Raw genomic sequence first — 20,825 nt, 5'->3', positions numbered from 1 at the left:
CGAACACAGCGTCTTCGGTGGCGATTTTAACTCCGTCCTTCACCCCCAAGGAACAAATCCGACACTACACGCCTTGTTCAGAACTGGGTATGGTGGTTCACGATCTTTGCTTGTGCGACACGTGGGAAAAGATACACGAGAACAGCTCTAGGACAAACCCATCTCATCAGTCATCCGGCGAGCCGACTGGATCTCATATGTGTCACAAGGTCTTATACAGGGATTGGTGGCCGCCGAACGATGGCCTCCTGCATTTCCAAAGCACAGCGGCTACATCCGCACGGTACATCTCCACCTTCAAAAAGTCTGGCATATCAACAGTCCTTGGAAGATGCATGTAACACACCTCCAGGACCCACGGTGCCGTCGGCAGGTAAATTCCGATATCAGTCGACTTTGGCGTGGTGGCTCCTTTGTGCGAAGCCGGCAATCAGCAAGACAATTATGCAGTTTGAAAGGACGCGGCTGCGTGACACCGACGGACCCTGGGCTTTTACTATGTGGCGCTCAAAGACCTCGACGCTCTACAACCATTGCCGGATAGACAACGAGGACGCCGAATCAAGGCTTACATATTATCGTTGATGCAGTGCTGCTTAAGAAGGCGCCGTAGTCTGCTCGCGACAACACGGCCAAACAGTCGCAGAGGTCTCCACCGTGCACTACATTGTGGCAGAAATGCGCCGCCACCGACGACAGTTAGTCGCACACCTTGCAACGCAAAAAGGTCGCTCCTGTACGACACAAGTAACCACAGTGAAAGCCATGGGTGATCATTTGCGTCAACTTTATTAGGAAAGAGCCAAACACAACGAGGCCCCTGCAGAAGCGTTACAGCAGGTGACGCACTGTCGACAGAGCAACGGCGACGGCATTTGTGGAGGAAAATGTCTGAGGACGTGGGGGATGCCTTGGACAAGGGTGTGGTCAATAAGTCTCCAGGGCCCGATGGGTTACCAGTTGAGTTTTACCAACCCTCCCGTGACATCTTGATACCCTGTTGGTTCAAATGGCTCTGAGCACTATGGGACTTAACACCTGAGGTCATCAGTCCCCTAGAACTTAGAAATACTTAAACCTAACTAACCTAAGGACATCACACACATCCATGCCTGAGGCAGGATTCGAACCTGCGACCGTAGCGGTCGCGCGGTTCCAGATTGAAGCGCCTACAACCGCTCGGCCACACCAGCCGGCTGCCCAATTGGTTTACAATGTTCCGGGAACTAAAGTCCTCAGAAAGCACAATACCGTCTTGCTTCGTCGAAGGACTTCACATACCACTACACAAGCCAGCAGGTGGACAATCGACCAACGACTATCGGTCACTTACAATGCTGAACCCGCATTAAGAAGACTTTTCCTTTGATTCTCGTCCCAAAACAGACGTCGCATGGGGGAGATGTTAACATGCAAATGGCCACTGACGACTGCAGAGACTTAATAACTATCGCCTCGGCATGCCGCCTGTGAGCGGCGATCGTCGCCATCGATTTCAATCGGGCATTTGATAGAGTGCACCATAACTTCCTTCTACAGGTGATGTACCATTTGGTATTTCCTCTCAGGCCAATCAACCCCATTCAAGGCCTTCTAGCAGCAGCCATCTGTCAGGTCTGGGCCAATGGATGGATAGTGGGCCCAATACCCATCAAGAAATCTCTCCAACAACGTTGTCCCTTTTCTACATATATTTATGTAATCACGCCCCAAGCCATTCCCTGAGGGTCTCAACCACATGCTATTTGGTTCACCCTGCGGGATATCACCTTCTGCTACTTCTGCTATAGGAAATACGGTGACGACCTGCTACTGCTGGTTTTTCCACTGATGAAGTCCGCAGCATACAAAACTGGACAGGGCGATATGGACATGATGTGTGCAATCTCCTGAACATCAACAAGCCGGTGGTACTGAATGTCAGGTGCAGTCTCCCAAGCGCTGCCATCCCCCCCCCCCCCCTCCACCTCCTCCGCCGCTGCCAGTTGCTGAACTCAACTATTTGGAAGTCATATTTATGAAGAATGTTCGCGGAACGGCCGAGACAACCTATCGACAGTCACTACAGATTGTACGCACGGTGGTGCGCCAGAACCTGCACCAGGACGTGAACCAGCTGCAAAGTGTGGAATACCTGAACCTCTACATAGAATCAAAAGTCAATCACGTGGCTCAGGTGTTCCCCCTACCAGCTCCGATAGGTCACAGACTTAAGGTGCCCTTCGGTTAATTGTATCCGCAGGACATGTATTTAAAGTATGTTATGACGCTCTCACCCTCTCCCTACGCAATGGAGGGCTGAGACTGGTTAACGTACGAGCATGGGTGGTTGCCCTTTATATGTGGAAACGATGGTCCAATCAACATGCCTCTCTCATGGGTCGTCTATTGGAGGTCCTGTTGCCAGTCTCTCTTGCCAGCTGGTGTCGTTGGCGCACGTTTCGACACAGCTCTCCCATGTACTGACACTCATTCTGGGATACAGCTGTCTGGCCTCGGACCTCCCCACAATGTGCCCGCAAGAGGGGAAAGATTTTTACTCCAGCCTTCTTTGGACAGTTCCGCGTAACGTGGTAGGAACCTACCCAACTGCCAGTTGACGACGAGTGTGAAAAACGATACACCACCACTTCCTGCCAACCACCGCGAGCGTGATGTGGTATCAAGTCAATAACGAAATGTATCGGACAAGACACCGGCTCCGCGCCATCAGATTAACGAATTCCCCACTTTTCCCGATTGTCGCCTCCTGGAGACCGATGAAAATCGCTTTATGTGCGTCTCGTCGTCCGGCGTTTGGCGGCTGACGCAGATCTTTGCTTATTACCTCAGTATCTCACCTGACCTGACTGACCCGCGGTCGCTTCTGTGGCTAGATGACTATTATTCTCCCCTTGCCAAATATCATGAGCGTAAGCTCATGTCCAAGGCAAAAACATATCATGTTTCAAGGGAATAACAGTCGACTACATCTTCGGCGAAGTAGAGAAAGTGGAGCTCGATTATGAGTGGTACCTACAAAACGCTCACAACCCTCTAGAACGCGCACCGATATACCATATGCTCTTTGCAAATTATTTATGCAGTGATTTCGTAAACCGCCCGTTAGTTGTGAAGAGCCAGGTGCAGCATCACATCGAAGACAGAATGGCCTAAATTGCAAGCAGTGCAAAAGGAAAGCAATTGGCTAATTCAAGGAACGCTATATTCATTAAGGCAAGAGCAATGCAGCATGAGACTGTTGTTGATATTTAACGGCGTTATTGGAAATTGAAAACGCCAGTAGCAGTGCACAAGAAAACTCCAGTTGCACCATTTCTTGAAGAAAGCTTCTTTTAGCTGAAGTAGCGCAAGTTACACTTAAGTGCCAAAGAAAATGATACACCTGCCTAATATCGTGTAGGGCCCCCAACAGCACGCAAAAGTGCCGTAGTACGACGTGCCATGGATTCGAATAATGTCTGAAATAGTGCTGGGGGGGAACTGAGGGCATGAATCCTGCAGGACTGTCCATAAATCCGTAAGAGTACGAGAATATGGAGATATCTTCTGAAAAGCACGTTGCAAGGGATCCGAAATATGCTCAATAATGTTCATGTCTGGGGAGTTTGATGGGCAGCGGAAGTGTTTAAACTCAGAGGAATGTTTCTGGAGCCACTCTGTAGCAAATTCTGGACGTGGGAGGAAGGGAGGGAGGGGGTGTCGCATGGTCCTGCTAGAATTTCCCAAGTCCGTCGGAATGCACAATGAACATCTACATCTACATCTACATGATTACTCTGCAATTCACATTTAAGTGCTTGGCAGAGGGTTAATCGAACATGTATGGACGGAGTTTATCAGAGAGGATGCTTATGTGTTACTTGTCAGGGTCATATCTAGATATATTAGGGGCGCCATATCAATCCAACTGCGCACGCCTCACACCATTACAGAGCCTCCACCAGACTAAACATTCCCCTGCTGACATACAGGGGCCATGGATTCATGAAGTTGTCTCCTTACCCGTACGCATCCATCCGCTCGATACAATCTGAAACGAGACTCGTCCGACCAGGCAACATGTTTCCAGTCTTCAACAGTCCAATGTCGGTGTTGACGGGCCCAGGTGAGGCGTAAAGCTTTGTGTCGTGCAGTCATCAAAGGTACACGAGTGTGTCTTCGGCTCCGAAAGTCCATGTTGATGATGTTTCGTTACATGGTTCGCACGCTGACACTTGTTGATGGCCCAGCACTGAAATCTGCAGCAATTTGCGGAAGGGTTGCACTTCTGTCACGCTGTACGATTCTCTTTAGTCGTCGTTGGTCCCGTTCTTTCAGGACCTTTTTCCGGTCGCAGCGATGTTTTACTGGTTCCCATATATGTGAGTGGCTGGGAGACTTCTTAAGTAATAGAATTTAGTACGTGGCCTTCGAAGGCGAGTCTCCGTCGAAGTCAAGGGTATCGTCAGGTATACCCCCAGGGAAATTTGACAGCACCGCTATTATTCTCTGCTGGTTGAGTACCCAGCGTTGCGTGTGTATGTATTTATTCCAAATCTATTTGTCCATCTCTACCTTACCCCTCTCTGCGTATCTCCTACGCCCTCCCTTCAGTTAAACTCTCCCCTCTGTCTGTCCACCTCTTATACCCTCCCCTCTGTCCATCTCGTCTTGCGTCTTTTCCTGCCCATCTACTACTCCCCCTCTCTCTGTCCATTTGCCCTTTCCCCCACTGTCCACTTTCTCCTCGCTTTTCTGAAGACATCTCCATCTGCCCCATCTATCTGCTCCTCACCATCTCTATCTCATCATCCCTCCTCTCTCTGTCCATGTCCTCCTCCCCCTTTCTCTGTCCATCTCCTCCTCCCCCTTTCTCTGTCCATCTCCTACTCATCCCTTTCTCTGTCCATTTCCCCTTTCCTCTCTCTCTGTCCATCTCCTCCTCCCCCTTTCTCTGTCCATCTCCTACTCATCCCTTTCTCTGTCCATTTCCCCTTTCCTCTCTCTCTCTGTCCATCTCCTCCTCCCCCTTTCTCTGTCCATCTCCTACTCATCCCTTTCTCTGTCCATTTCTCCTTTCCTCTCTCTCTGTCCATCTCCTCCTCCCCCATATCTGTGTCCACGTCGTCCTTCCCCCTCTCTGGCTATTGATCTCTTCCTCCTTCCTTCCTTCTCCACGTTATCGCTTCCACACCAATACGAGGTTGATATTCTTACCACCACAATATTTCTTTCCATATACACTACTTGCCATTAGAATTGCTACACCAGTAAGAAATGCAGATGATAAACGGGTATTCATTAGACAAATATATTATACTAGAACTGAAATGTAATTACATTTTCACGTAGTTTGGGTGCATAGATCCTGAGAAATCAGTACCCAGAACAACCACCTCTGGCCGTAATAACGTCCTAGATACGCCAGAGAATTGAGTCAAACAGAGCTTGGATGGCGTGTACAAGTACAGCTGCCCATCCAGCTTCAACACGATACCACAGTTCATCAAGAGTAGTGACTGGCGTATTGTCACGAGCCAGTTGCTCGGCCACCATTGACCAGACGTTTTCAGTTGGTGTGAGATCTGGAGAATGTGGTGGCCAGGGCAGCAGTGAACATTTTCTATATCCAGAAAGGCCCGTACAGGACCTGCAACATGCGGTCGTGCATTATCCTGCTGAAATGTAGGGTTTCGCAGGGATCGAATGAAGGGTAGAGCCACGGGTTGTAACACATCTGAAATGTAACGTCCACTGTTCAAAGTGCCGTCAATGCGAACAAGAGGTAACCGAGACATGTAACCAAATGGCACCCCATACCCCATCACGCCGGGTGATACGTCAGTATGCCGATGACGAATACACGCTTCCACTGTGCGTTCACCGCGATGTCGCCAAACACGGATGCGACCATCATGATGCTGTAAACAGAATCTGGATTCATCCGAAAAAATGACTTTTTGCCATTCGTGCACCCAGGTTCGTCGTGGAGTACACCATCCCAGGCGCTCCTGTCTGTGATGCAGCGTCAAGGGTAACCGTAGCCATGGTGATACGAGGCCGTTGGGATCTAGCACGGCGTTCCGTATTACCCTCCTGAACCCACCGATTCCATATTCTGTTAACAGTCATTGGATCTCGACCAACGCGAGCAGCAATGTCGCGATACGATAAACCGCAATCGCGAGAGGCTACAATCCGACCTTTATCAAAGTCGGAAACGTGATGGTACGCATTTGTCCTCCTTACACGAGCCATCTCAACAACGTTTCACCAGGCAACGCCGGTCAACTGCTGTTTGTGTATGAGAAATCGGTTGGAAACTTTCCTCATATCAGCACGTTGTAGGTGTCGCCACCGGCTCCAACCTTATGTGAATGCTCTGAAAAGATAATCATTTGCATATCACAGCATCTTCTTCCTGTCGGTTAATTTCGCGTCTGTAGCACGTCATCGTCGTGGTGTAGCAATTTAAATGGCTAGTAGTGTAGTAACCAATATGTGTGCCATGTTTGACTGAAATCGGTCCAGGGATTTAAGAGGAGTTTTTTATCGGTATACGCACGTCTCAAATATATTTAACTCGTGTTTAAAATATTTCACGTGTATCTCTAGCGAATGTCTCCTTACAGTCTCGTTTTTGCGCAGCTCAATGTTAAACACGTCATAGCTCCTGAACTATGTGTCGTAGAATGATATAATTTTGGATCTATATTTAGCAGTGTATGCGAATGCTGTCTGGAAAATGTGTTCGAAATATAGATAGAAGTAAAGAAGGAATAATTTATAACGTCATGACTAATGCTGTAGTTTTACTACATGAAGAGTGAAAATGTAGTAAACGATAAACTTTCATCCTTTCATCATTTTGTGGGAGTTGTCAGCAAGAAAAATTTAGTAAATTTGTTGCAAGTCCGAAGTGCTCTCATTCTGAAATACTGGATGCATAAAGTGTGGGAAATCATGTGTTGTGGGCTACACTCCTTTGTCACCCCCACCCCTCTGATAGGTACATGGTTGGCACCCGCACAGCGATTCATCCCAAACAGTAAATTATATGTATGCCACTTTTGGTTGAAATTCATCCAGTGGTTTAGGAGGAGTTACGGATCATACATACATACATACACACATACATTTTTATAATATGAATGGACATACATAAATGATCCGATAGACAAGGAGGACAGCAATCTGCGGCTGTTTGCTGATGATGCTGTTGTGTGCGGGAAGGTATCGTCGTTCAGTGACTGTATAAGGATACAAGATGACTTAGACAAAATTTCTAGTTGGTTCAAATGGTTCAATCGGCTCTAAGCACAATGGGACTTAACATCTGAGGTCATCAGTCCACTAGACTTAGAACTACTTAAGTCTAACTAATCTAAAGGCATCACACACATTCATGCCCGAGGCAGGATTCGAACCTGCGACCGCAGCGCCAGCGCGGTTCCGGACTGAAGCGCCTAGAACCGCTCTTCTAGTTGGTGTGGTGAACAGCTGTTGGTTTAAATTTTAAAAAATGTAAGGCAATACGCATTTATATAACTGATTCGTCTGGATGGGCAATGAATCCACCACATTCAGTGCGAGTGCACAATTACGTTCGACCTCCTGCGGGTATCTCAAAGTACCGAACATGGAAGACATGGATGCAGACCGCAGACAGGTGGCGCTAGTTGGGAATGTCGACCGGCCGGGAGCCGTGCCGAGACATTCTGTGCAATTACGATAAACACTATGTCCGGATGGTGCTGTGGTTAACGGAACTGTCAAAATCGCGGCCGAGTACTCACCCTGTGCGGACGTGCGATACGGCGCTCCGTGTTCAAGCTGACTGGCTACGAATACAAGTATTAGGTTTCCTTGTGCAGCCGCCGAACTTATAAGCAGTAACACTTCTTATATCAGCGCACACTCCGCTGCGGAGTGAGACTCTCATTCTAGTAATACAATTTGTTTATCGCCTTCACCGTCTTTGTGTATAGTTCGTGAAGTAGAGGTTCCGCTTTGTACCCGCAAATAATGTCAATGGAATCGATCAGGAAAAATACTTTGAGGTTCGCCTTTGACAAGAGTATCAGTCATGAGCAACCTACAGCTTTAGGAATTTAAGACTGGCTGCATGAAAATTTCAGTATTTCTGGTTATGCTGCTGAATTCATTGAAATGGATAATGAGAAATACTGTTTTTACTAAATTTATGGTTATGTTATGTTAGATAGAATAATACTAAAAACAAAAGGGCAAATTTGAATTCCGTCGTGATAATTTCGTCACCACCGTCGATACAAGGAATGCTAATAGCAAACTGAAAACTGTCATGGTGCTAAATCTTCCCCCAGAGTTAGAAAACTAGAATTTGATACAGGTACTTTCTAGCTACGGTCAGGTAAAAAGAACAGAATTCGAACACTGTCTACTCGATACAAGATTCAGAACTACAGCAGTACTAGACCCATACGAATGTTACGTCTGAAATCCCGTCCCACATTCTTCTAGGCGGTTTCAAGGCACATATAATATATGTTGGGCAAACTCCAAAATGTCACGTGTGCAATGAACCAGGGCATCTTCGAGAAAAATGACCACAGAGCGTGTTTATTCTACAAAATAATCTGCAACAGCGGACAAGGTTGGACACAAAAGAACTGATTCCTTCAAGTACTGCATCGGGCAGCACCGAGAATACTCACATGGAATCCACTAATCAATCACCTAATTTCGTTGAACGAGAGACCAGCAACAAATGAAGTACACTAGAAATCAGACAACGATCAAAAGGATGAAACCGATAATGACCAGTCTATTGTTCAGGAAGACAGCTACAGAGTTCATGATATTACAATTCGAGAGCAACAAGGCATGACAAATGAAAGTCCTTCTTGTTCTCATCGAAATCACAACAAGAAACGACCATTAGAAAAGGACAGTAGGAGCTCCGAAGAAGACGCTGAAGTAAAATCGCACAGATACCAAGGAAACATAAGTTCGATAACGTTCCTGTAACACAGGGTGGACATGAGACTGGGATGGAAACTCACGTGGACACAGATATTCCTCAGTCCTGACAACCCCCTGAGCCGTCCACAGCAGGAAAGTAACCACAAACCACTGCAGGAAACCACAAGCCAGGCAACAGTACAGGAACAGCTGAGAGAAACCACAGAAGCTGTGACTGGAGCATGTAAACGGGAAAGTGAAGTAGAAGATCGTGCGGAAACAGCTTTCATTATCGCCACGCGATCTGCAAAGCGGACAGTTAGGGCAAAAGAGGTAAGTATTAGCAACAAGAAGGCTATAAAATCTTAAGGTATTGAGAAGCCACCGAGATCGAAAGCCAAGCCAAATCTAAAAGCCGCACATCGGAAAAGTGAGAAAGATGCAGAAAGAGAGTACCAACATGACGAGAAAGGAGAAATGGAAAGTGAACCTTCTGAAAAAGAATACGCACAAAACAGTTAAGTAGGGGAATATGAAGGGGCATGAAAATTTACAAATAGCTTGCAATGGACAATAGGTCGGTGCCTATTCTACTCAAGCTAAATATCTGAGCAATAACAAGTGAAAAAAATTTGAGAATTCAGGAGAATTTTTTAAAAACTAATGATGTGGACCTTGCCTTCCTTCAGGAAGTAGCTTGCGAAGAGATGAAAGTACAACGGCAATACACTGTGTATAACAATGTCGGCTCAAGCGGTATGCGTTGCTCCATTTTAATCAGAATGGGACTGGAATTAGAGAAATCAGAAAAGCAATCGGATGGACGCGTTATCAAAGCCAAACTAAATGAAATAACAATACTAAACCTTTGTGCCCCATCAGGAACAAGCAACAGAAGTAGTAGTGAAGTACGCCCCCGGTAGCTGCGTGGTCAGCGCGAGAGAATGTCAATCCTAAGGGGCCGGGTTAGATTGCAATGCTGGGTCGGAGATTTTCTCCGCTCAGGGAATGAGTGTTATGTTGCCCTAATTATCATCATTTCATCCCCATCGACGCGTAAGTCGCCGAAGAGGCGTCAAATCGATAGACTTGCACCCGACGGAAGGTCCTAGTCACACGACATTTACATTTTTATTTAGTAGAAAAAAGTTTTTAAGTGAAACTATATCGTACTTTATAAGACACGCAAAGGGAGACATAATAATGAGGGGAGATTTTGATTGTGTTGCAAGATCGGCAGACAGAACAAGATCAACCCTTAATTGCGCCCCCGTAAAATAACGTGATTGGAGGACTAAAGCTGATAGACGTAATAGATCGACTAACCATCACGCGATCCCACTATACGTACGTATCTCCACTGTCAGCCTTGAGACTAGACAGTTTTTATGCAACAGGAATAGATGTACAGGACTATGAAGTAATCCCCATCAGCTTCTCGGATCGCCATACAGTTGTTAAAATAAAGTGTTTACCCCGGCCCACCGTAATGGGACAGGGGTACTGGAAGTTCAAACCGTAACCTGCTCGACGTTGAGAGGGCAAAAACAAAATTCTACGAATGCTACCGAATATGGGTTCATCGGAAGCGATTCTTTAGCAGCGTTCTTCAGTGGTAGGGTAAACTGGTGAAACATGGAATTTGTAAGCTGTTCAGTAACTTAATGTATAAGATCAGTAACAGTAGAAGGAAAAACATCGAATACAATTATGTGATTGTTCGAGAACTCCAAGAAAAAGTGGATAACGGAGAGTACCGATCTAGCTAACTGAAGAAATTCAAAATGAAAATACTAGAACTACAGGAAAAAGAACTCGAGGACAAAATAGTCACTTGCAAAGACAAGGGATACATTCCAGACCAACTATGGAGCATCTACCACCTCATTAGAGAGCGGAAACGGCGCAGACACATTTATCGGAAATGTAACATCTGCCGACGGGAAGGACACCGCTCACGCGCAAGATATTAAGGACCATTTCCGGAGACTGTTCTGAGGACGACCATCACATCCTAACAAGGCAGCACTGCACGACTTCCCTCACCGACGAAAATGTCACTATGTTGATAGGGCCAATATCCGAAGCAGAAAAGCACTTGCCACGAAACAGATCTCCGGGCACTGACGGCATACCGTATGAATTTTACAAATTGTTCTAGTCAGTCATCAAACGGAATTCACGGAGCTCTTGAAAGAGAAACAAAGAGTGGGTCAAATATATTGAGAAAATGAACCAGAAATTATTGTCCTTGTACTCAAAACTTCGGAACCAAGAAGAATAACTGATTATAAGCCAATAACTTCGCTATGTGCTGACTCAGAAATAATGGCACACAGTTGCAAAATTAAAACAGACGCTTCCAGAGATAATTCGGCATGGGAAAACGTGTAGTGTTCCTAACAGGAAGATCATTGATGGCTTCGCTCTCTGAGAGACACGACCTTCTTCTCATGGATGTATCTAACTGGAAGAATAGGATTGTTGGATAGCGATCTACAAAATGCCTTTGACAAAGTATTTAAGGAATGTATTACAACACTATAACTTCCCACAGGCCACAATAGATCTACTACTATCAGACCGGAGCCCAATGGTCCCCAAAATAAAAAAATAAACGGTCACTTCACGCGAGAACTCTCAGTCCAGTGCTCAATCCGACAGGGATGCTCGTTATACACGATATTCTTCTTCTTCCGAATAACCCATTTGGAGGGTACGATGAATCAACTTTGGCTACCCTTCGTTGTAATAGGTTTCCTTAGTTTCCAAATTTCCTTCATCCTTTTAGAGTGTTGTTCCCTTTCGTCTTGAGTCCACTTTCGTCTCGTTGTTTTCTTTCTTTCCTGAAATTCTGCGTTTTGAACTGAATTTCTGAAATGTGTTCTGTTTTCTATTGTGTCCACTGCAATTCCAGCGTTTTCCACGTCCTTTTCAGTCTCTATGAACCGTACGGGCTTGGATTTGTAGCTACTGAGTAATGTGAATATCCGCTTGGTTAGTCTGTTGTTATCCATTCTGAACATATGTCCAAAGAACTGTAGACTCCTCTTCCTCATTACATCAGGTAGTTTTTCAGTTTTCAAGTTAGCTCTCTTTTTGGTCATAACCTTCATTCAGCATTATCGTTCCTTTTAGCTCCCAGTATTTTCCATAAAATTCTTCTTTCGGCCTTCTCTAGTTTCTCAAGATCTCCATTTCTTGTTAGTTTAAGTGTTTTTGGCGTATACAGAGCTTCAGGTCTGGCCACTGCTTGGAAGTGTCTTAATTTTGTGTTCCAGGACAAGGATTTTTTGTTATTAACGTTTTTGGTCATACAAAACACTCTTTCCATTTTTTGCACTCTAGTTTCTATAGCTATCATTTCTTTTGCATTGTATGTAATCCACTCCCCTAGGTATTTAAAGGAATCTGTTTTGTGTATTGAATTATTGTCAACTGCAATATTTTGAGGAGCATCACAGATTTTTGTCATGAACTCTGTTTTTTCAAAGGATATTTGTAGTCTTACTTTGGCTGCTTGTTTTTGCAGTTCTCTTATTTGTACTATTATCTGGTGAAACTGTAATAAATGCCATGATATCTACGAGGGCTAAACAGTCGACAGTGATCTTGTTTGGTTTTATTCCTAGTTGAATCTCTTTAGTGTTGATGGCCTTCCTCCATTCTCGAACCACCTTCTCTAACACAGAATTGATAAGCAGAAGTGACACACCATCTCCCTGTCGAACACCTGACTTTATTTCAAACGATTTTCGGAGCTCTCCCCTAAATTTGACTTTCGATTTTGTATTTGTCAAATTTGCTTTAATTATTTCAGTTGTTTTAGTGTCAAGTCCCAATTCTTTTAAGATACCAAGCAGTGTATTTCTTTCGATTGAATCATAGGCTTTTTTAAAATCCACAAAAGTAATTACATATTTTAAGTTCCTGATTTTCTTCATTTCTATTACGTTCTTTAAGTTTAATACTTCTTCTGCACATGACTTTCCCTTCCTAAATCAAGCCTGATACTCTCCTAGCTGTTTGTCAAGTATTTCTTCTGCTCTTTTTAAAAGAGCCTTAGACAAGATCTTAAAGGTCAGTGGTAAGAGGGGGATTCCCCTATAATTTCTAGGATCTGTTTCATTCCCTTTTTATGTAGTGGATGTATTAGTGCAGATGTCCAGTCTGGTGGTAAGCTGTGTGTTCTCCAGATTTCTCTGAGTATTCCTAATAGACATTGTATCATGTTGTCACTAGAGTACTTCCATAGTTCGGCAACTACGTATAATATCCTCTCCAGCTGTTTTATTATTTTTAAGGTCTTTTATGATTTCTTTTATTTCTTCTGTGGTTGGCGGATTGAGTCCGGTGGTGTTGGGTTTACAATATCGAAATTAAATTTTTCTTTCGGTGGATTACAGTTATGTAGTTCTTCAAAGTATTCTACAGTTCTCTATGCTATTGTATGCAGTTTTCTGCGTTTTGTTTTTGGGGGAGGGGGGGGGAGGGAGTTGGGTTGTTTGGGGGAAGAGATCAAAATGCGAGGTCATCGGTCTTATCGGATTAGGGAAGGACAGGGAAGGAAGTCGGCTATGCCCTTTCAAAGAAACCATCCCGGCATTTGCCTGTAGCCATTTAGGGAAATCACGGAAAACCTAAAACACGATGGTCGGACGCGGGATTGTACCGTCGTCCTCCCGAATGCGAGTCCAGTGTGCTAACAACTGCGCCACCTCGCTCGGTTGCGTTTTTGGGTCCGTGAAAAATAGACCAGGTGGAGTGTATTTCTTTAAGTTACTTTTGAAAGTTTTGTAAAAGTCCCTAGCATTGTTTTGTTTCAAGTTGGAGTCTATTGATGCTAGCTGGTCTTTCATGTATTGTACTTTGATCTTTTTAAGGCCTTTTGATGCTTGCTTCCGGGCTTCTTTTAGGGAGTTCTAATTTTCATAATTTTTATTTGCATTCCATATGTTCCAAGCTCGTTGTCTTGTTAGGATTAGTTCGTCACAATCATCATTCCACCAGGCATGTTTACATTTTTTGGTAAGGAGAATGGTTTCTTCTGCTGTCTGTAGTATGTCTTTTTGAAGTTGTTCCCATGTTTTAGGTGTTCTCTTTTCCAAAAGTGTCCTGAAATTATCTTCCTTAGTTAATTTCTGAGTGTCAAACTTTTTAGGTTGATATTGGCTCTTTCTTTTATATATTACACGATATTATTTATATTTTCCTTGGAACCAGTGATCCGCTCAATCACCAAAAAATTCTCTGGAATAAATATTGGTGCAGTAAGGTTCTCCGTTAAAGCTTATACCAACGATATAACAATTGCACTTACGCAGCATCAAGACATTGGGAAGATATTTGATATAATGGATTCTTATAAGGAAGCAGCAGGAACAACAACAAACATCAAAATAACCCGGCCCCTTTGGTTGAACCAAATTGCACAACTCAAATCACAGCCCTTCACAGAATGCTACCAAATACAAGTGCTGAAGAAGAACATGAACGAATTGGTTGAGGATAATTCTAAATCGATGGTGGGGAAGTAAGAGGCGCCTTAAAGCGAACAGCACTAGGAACTCCATTCCTATTCAAAGGATACAATATTCCAATGTGATGGTTCATTAAAAAATGTGGTATACAGCTAAAACAATATTCATAATTCTACAATTTCCTTCTTCTTCTTTTAGTGTTCAACCCTCAGGTTGGTTTGTAGCAGAGCGCCATTCCTCTCTTCTGTCTGCCTTCCTTTCCATTTCCACGTATGTGTTACATCCAACGTCATTCATGATCTGTTGCATGTATGATATCCTTGGTCATCCCCGCCGATTCCCTCCCTCAATAGCTCCTTCTGCTATTGTTCCAATGATGTTGTTGTGTCGTAGGACGTGCCCTACAAGTTTGTCTCTTCTTGTTTGGATGTGCCTCCACAGAGATCTGGTTTCCTGTAAGCTTCTAAGCACCTCTTCATTTGTTACTTTGTCCTTCCAGCTGATCTTCATCATACTTCTATAGCACCACATCTCCAGGACCTCTAGCCATCTTCTCTCTTCTCTTCCAATTTTCCAAGTTTCACATATGTATAGGGCCACACTCGAAACGAAAGCTATCATGATATGTTTCCTTATTTTCAGACTGATGTTCTTGCTGGTGAGTAAGTTTCTCCCCTGATTAAATGCAATTTTGGACTTTTGTGTTCTGCTGGCAATTTCTTTCCGGCTTCTACCATCTCTTGTGGTTTTGCTTCCCAGGTAAGTAAATTCCTCTATCACTTCCAGCTCCTCTCTTCCAATTCTCATTCTCAGAGGTTCATATTCTGCTCCTGTACTGCATACCATCACTTAAATCTTTTTTTTGTTTATTCTCATTCCATACTGACTGCATAGAATCCTTTCCATTGTTCTGAGGACTTCCTCTAGATGTTCTTTTCTCTCCGTGACTACAGCAATATCATCTGCATAACGTAACATGTCTATCTTCTGCCCATTAACTTTGTTCCCCACCTCAGTAGTTTCTCGAACTTGGTCTATAGCTTCCTGGACGTAAGAGTTGAATATAAGAAGAGAGAGAGCACATCCTTGTCTTACGGCTTTTCTAATATTTGCTTCTTGTTCATGGTGACAGCTCCTAATCACTGCCACCTCATACTTATACACACATCAAAAATGTTTTACATCACATCGTTTCCGAGAGTTCTGGAACCTGTACAGAAAATTGGAACAGAGATCAACATAAACATCATTTCCGCCGTTTTTATTGCTCGTGAAAACCACACATTGCATGTTGTACCACCATACAGCTAGACCTTCAGAGGTGGTGGTCCAGATTGCTGTACACACCGGAACCTCCCATACCCAGTAGCACGTCCTCTTGCATTGATGCATGCCTGTATTCGTTGTGGCGTACTATCCACAAGTTCATCAAGGCACTGTTGGCCCAGATTGTCCCACTGCTCAACGGCGATTCGTCGTAGCTCGCTCATGGTGGTTGGTGGGTCACGGCGTCCATAAACAGCCCATTTCGATCTGTCCCAGGCATGTTAGATAGGATTCATGTCTGGAGAACATGCTGGCCATTCTAGTCGAGCGATGTCGTTATCCTGAAGGAAGCCATTCACAAGATGTGCAGGATGGGGGGCGCGAATTGTCGTCCATGAAGACGAATGCCTCGCCAATATGCTGCCGATATGGTTGCACTGTCGGTCTGAGGATGGCATTCACGTATCGTACAGCCGTTACGGCGCCTTCCATGACCACCAACGGCGTACGTCGGCCCCACATAATGCCACCCCAAAACAGCAGGGAACCTCCACCTTGCTGCAATTGCTGGGCAGTGTGTCTATGGTGTTCAGCCTGACTGGGTTGCCTCCAAACACAGACTATTGCGCACAGTTTGAGTAGTAACGCGACGTCCTGTGGGCGCACGAAAAGCATTATTCAACATGGCGCCGTTGCTGTCAGGGTTCCTCCGAACCATAAATCTCCTCCATGTCCGAACAATATCACTTTGGTTCACTCCGAGACACCTGGACACTTCCCCTGTCGATAACCCTTCCCGGCACAAAGTAACAAAGCGGATGCGAGCGAACTGCGGTATTGACCGTCTAGGCATGATTGAACTACAGACAACACGAGCCCTGTACCTACTTCCTGGTGGAATTACTGGAACTTATCTCCGTCTAATAGGCGCTGCTCATGGTTGTTTACATCTTTGGGCGGGTTTAGTGACATCTCTTAACAGTCAAAGGGATTGTGTCTGTGATACAATACCCACAGTCAACGTCTATCTTCAGGAGGTCTGTGAACTGGGGTGATGTAAAACTTTTTTTTGTGTGTGTAGGAACTGAGTACTACACGGATGTCTTTGTACTTCATTCCACGTTTCCTCAGCACTCTGAACATCTTTTTCCAGATGGCGTTATCAAATGCCTTTTAAAGATCTACAAAGGCAGTATGAGTTGGTTTATTTTTCTGTAATTGCTTTTCGATAAGGAGTCTCAGTGCTAGAATCGCTTCCCTTGTTCCCAGTCCCCTTCTGAAACCAAACTGATCTTCACTCAGCATAGCCTCCACCTTCTCTTCAATTCTCTTCAGAATTATTTTTATGAGAATTTTTGATGCATGTGATGTTACTGTTCACATTTTGTAGCTGCTGCCTTCTTTGGTATAGGAACAACGATGCATTTCTGGAAGTCTGTCGGTATCTCTCCGCCGGCCGAAGTGGCCGTGCGGTTAAAGGCGCTGCAGTCTGGAACCGCAAGACCGCTACGGTCGCAGGTTCGAATCCTGCCTCGGGCATGGATGTTTGTGATGTCCTTAGGTTAGTTAGGTTTAACTAGTTCTAAGTTCTAGGGGACTAATGACCTCAGCAGTTGAGTCCCATAGTGCTCAGAACCATTTGAACCATTTTTTTCGGTATCTCTCCTGTGTTATAGATGGACCTAATAAGTTTAAGCAGCATCGTTTTCATGCTGTCACCACCATTCTTTATTAGTTCTGCAGGGATTTCATCAATACCCATTGCTTTGTTGTCCCGTATTTCTTTTAGAGCTTTGTCAAATTCTTCTTGCAGAATGTAATGTCCCTTGTCATCTTCGTCTACTTGCTCTTCTTTTCGTATTACTTCCTCCGAAAGAGGTGTTCTGGCACACAACTCCTCTATGTATTCTTTCCACCTCTTGACGATGTCTTCAAAAATGTCTCTGAGCACTATAGGACTTAACATCTACCGTCATCAGTCCCCTAGAACTTAGAACTACTTAAACCTAACTAACCTAAGGACATCACACAACACCCAGTCATCACGAGGCAGAGAAAATCCCTGACCCCGCCGGGAATCGAACCCGGGAACCCGGGCGTGGGAGCCGGCCGGTGTGGCCGTGCGGTTCTAGCCGCTTCAGTCTGGAACCGCGAGACCGCTACGGTCGCAGGTTCGAATCCTGCCTCGGGCAGGGGACTGATGACCACAGATGTTAAGTCCCATAGTGCTCAGAGCCATTTTGAACCGGGCGTGGGAAGCGAGAACGCTACCGCACGACCACGAGCTGCGGACACACGATGTCTTCACCAAACAGTATTTTCCCCTCTTTATTTTCTATTTCGCCTGAGAATGTTGTTTTATGTTTGTTGAAAAATTGATTTGCTGTTCTGTCGGCTAAATCAGTTTTTCCGTTTTGCATATTTTCTTCCACTCTCCTGCACATTTCCTCAATATCAAATACAGAAGTATTAGGATGGTTCCTCTGGAAAGGGATATTACTCTGTGTAGCCAGAGGCAGTTAACAAAATCGTCAAATCTAGGTGGATTAGGCTTAACACATTGTGAGAAAAAAGGCACACCCCCCACAGATAAAAATCTTATAAAACCCAGAAACAACCAGCAAGTCAGTAGGATTTATTGAAGGCCGCATGGGGAACTATATGATCTATACGAAATAAAATTGCGTTAGGACGTTCAAACTGCACAGTTGGCCACGGGGGATGATGGGAATTACTGTAGTTTGGTTTAGGGACGAAGCCCACTCTCATTTGGATGGGTTCGTCAACATGTAAAATTGGCACATTTGGGGGACTGAGACTCCACATTTTGCGATCGAGATGTCTCTTCACCCTCAATGGGTGACTGTGTGGTGTGCTATATCCAGTCACGGAAGAATCGGTGCGATATTCCTTGATGCCACGGTGGCTACCGAACGGTAAGTGAAGGTTTTGGAAGATGATTTCAACCCCAGTATCCAAAGTGACCCTGATTTCGACAAGATGTGGTTCACGCAAGATGGAGCTAGACCCCGTCGAAGCAGGAGAGTGTTTAATGTCCTGGAGGAACACTTCAGGGACCGCATACTGACTCTGGGGTATCCAGAGGCCACTGACATGGGCCTCGATTGGCAGCTTTATTCTCCGGATCTCTTCCTTTTTGCGGGGTTATGTTAAGACAAGGTGTACAGCAACAACTCCAAAACCATTGCTGAGCTGAAAAATGACATTCAGGATGTCATCGACAGCATGTTTCCGACACATGCAGAATTTCGCTATTCTTCGGCGACACATTATCACCAATGATGGCAGGCACATCGAACGTGTCATAACCTAAATTCGAATATCTGTAGTGACGTTTACATGTTGAATAAAGTGTATGCACGCCGTAGTTTGTAACTAATTTACGTTTTTTTCATATAGTTCAATAACTGTCACTCTGTATATAGATGTAGTTATTAAATCGTCTATGGAAGGTGGTAACATATGTTATATTGAAAACCACACATTGCATGTTGTACCACCATACATCGATACCTTCAGAGCTGGTGGTCCAGATTGCTTTACACACCGGTACCTCTAATACCCAGTAGCACGTCCTCTTGCATTGGTGCATGCCTGTATTCGTCGTGACATACTATCCACAGGTTCATCAAGGCACTGTTGGTCCAGATTGTCCCACTACTTAACGGCGATTCGGCGTGGATCCCTCAGAGTGGTTGGTGGCTCACGTCGTTCATAAACAGCACTTTTCAATCTGTCCCAGGCATGTTTGATAGGGTTCATATCTGGAGGATATGCTGGCCACTCTAGCCGAGCGATGTCGTTATCCTGAAGGAAGTCATTCACAAGAAGTACACCATGGGGGGCGCCAATTGTCGTCCATGAACACGAATGCCTCGCCAGTATGCTGCCGATATGGTTATACTATCGGCCGGAAGATGACATTCACGTATCGTACAGCCGTTACGGCGCCTTCCATGACCACCAGCGGCGTACGTCGGCCCCATATAATGCCATCCCAAAACAGCTGGGCACCTCCACCTTGATGCACTCGCTGAACAGTGTATCTAAGGCGTTCACACTGACCTCGCCTTCGAACACTTCTCCGACGATTGTCTGGTTGAAGGCATATGCGACACTCATCGGTGAAAAGTACGTGATGTCAATCCTGAGCGGGCCATTCGGCATGTTGCTGGGCCCATCTGTATTGCACTGCATAGTGTCGTGGTTGCAAAGGTGGACCTCGCCGTGGAAGTCGGGAGTCAAGTTGCGCATCATGCAGCCTATTGCGCACAGTTTGAGTCGTAACACGACGTCCTGTGGCTGCACGAAAAGCATTATTCAACATGGTGGCATTGCTGTCAGGGTTCCTCCGAGCCATAATCCGTAGGTAGCCGTCATCCGCTGCAGTAGTAGCACTTGGGCGGACTGAGCGAGGCACGTCATCAACAGTTCCTGTCTACCTGTATCTCCTCCATGTCCGAACAACATCGCTTTGGTTCACTCAGATACGCCTGGACACTTCCCTTGTTGAGAGCCCTTCCTGGCACAAAGTAAGAATGTGGGCGCGATCGAACAGCGGTATTGACCGTCTAGGCATGGTTGAACTTCAGACAACACGAGCCGTGTACCTCCTTCCTGGTAGAATGACTGGAACTGATCGGCTGTCAGACCCCTCCGTCTAATAGGCGCTGCTCATGCATGGTTGTTTACATCTTTGGGTGGGTTTAGTGACATCTCTGAACAGTCAAAGGGACTGTGTCTGTGATACAATATCCACAGTCAACGTCTATCTTCAGGAGTTCTGAGAACAGGTGTGATGCAAAACTTTTTTTGAGATATATATACAATCTCACGTATAGGGATATAGCGTGAGCAGCATTCTGTGACTGTTTGGTGACGACACTCTAGTGTACGGGACAGAGTCGTCTTTAAATGACTGTAGGAGGATACAGGATGACTTGGACAGAATTTGTTTGGTGTGACGTACGGCAACTTATTCAAAATGTGGGCAAATGAAGGTAAATGCAGATGAATAGCAAAGACAAGCCTATAATCTATGAATGCAGTGTTAGTTGTGTGCTGAGTGACACAGCCACGTCGATTAAATATCTGGGCGTAACGTTGCAAAGCGACAGGAAATGGAACGAACAC

This window comes from Schistocerca americana, chromosome X (genome assembly GCF_021461395.2).
Source record: "Schistocerca americana isolate TAMUIC-IGC-003095 chromosome X, iqSchAmer2.1, whole genome shotgun sequence".
Taxonomy (NCBI): Eukaryota; Metazoa; Arthropoda; class Insecta; order Orthoptera; family Acrididae; genus Schistocerca; species Schistocerca americana.
The sequence above is the reverse complement of the archived record's forward strand: the minus strand, read 5'-3'. Positions refer to the sequence as shown.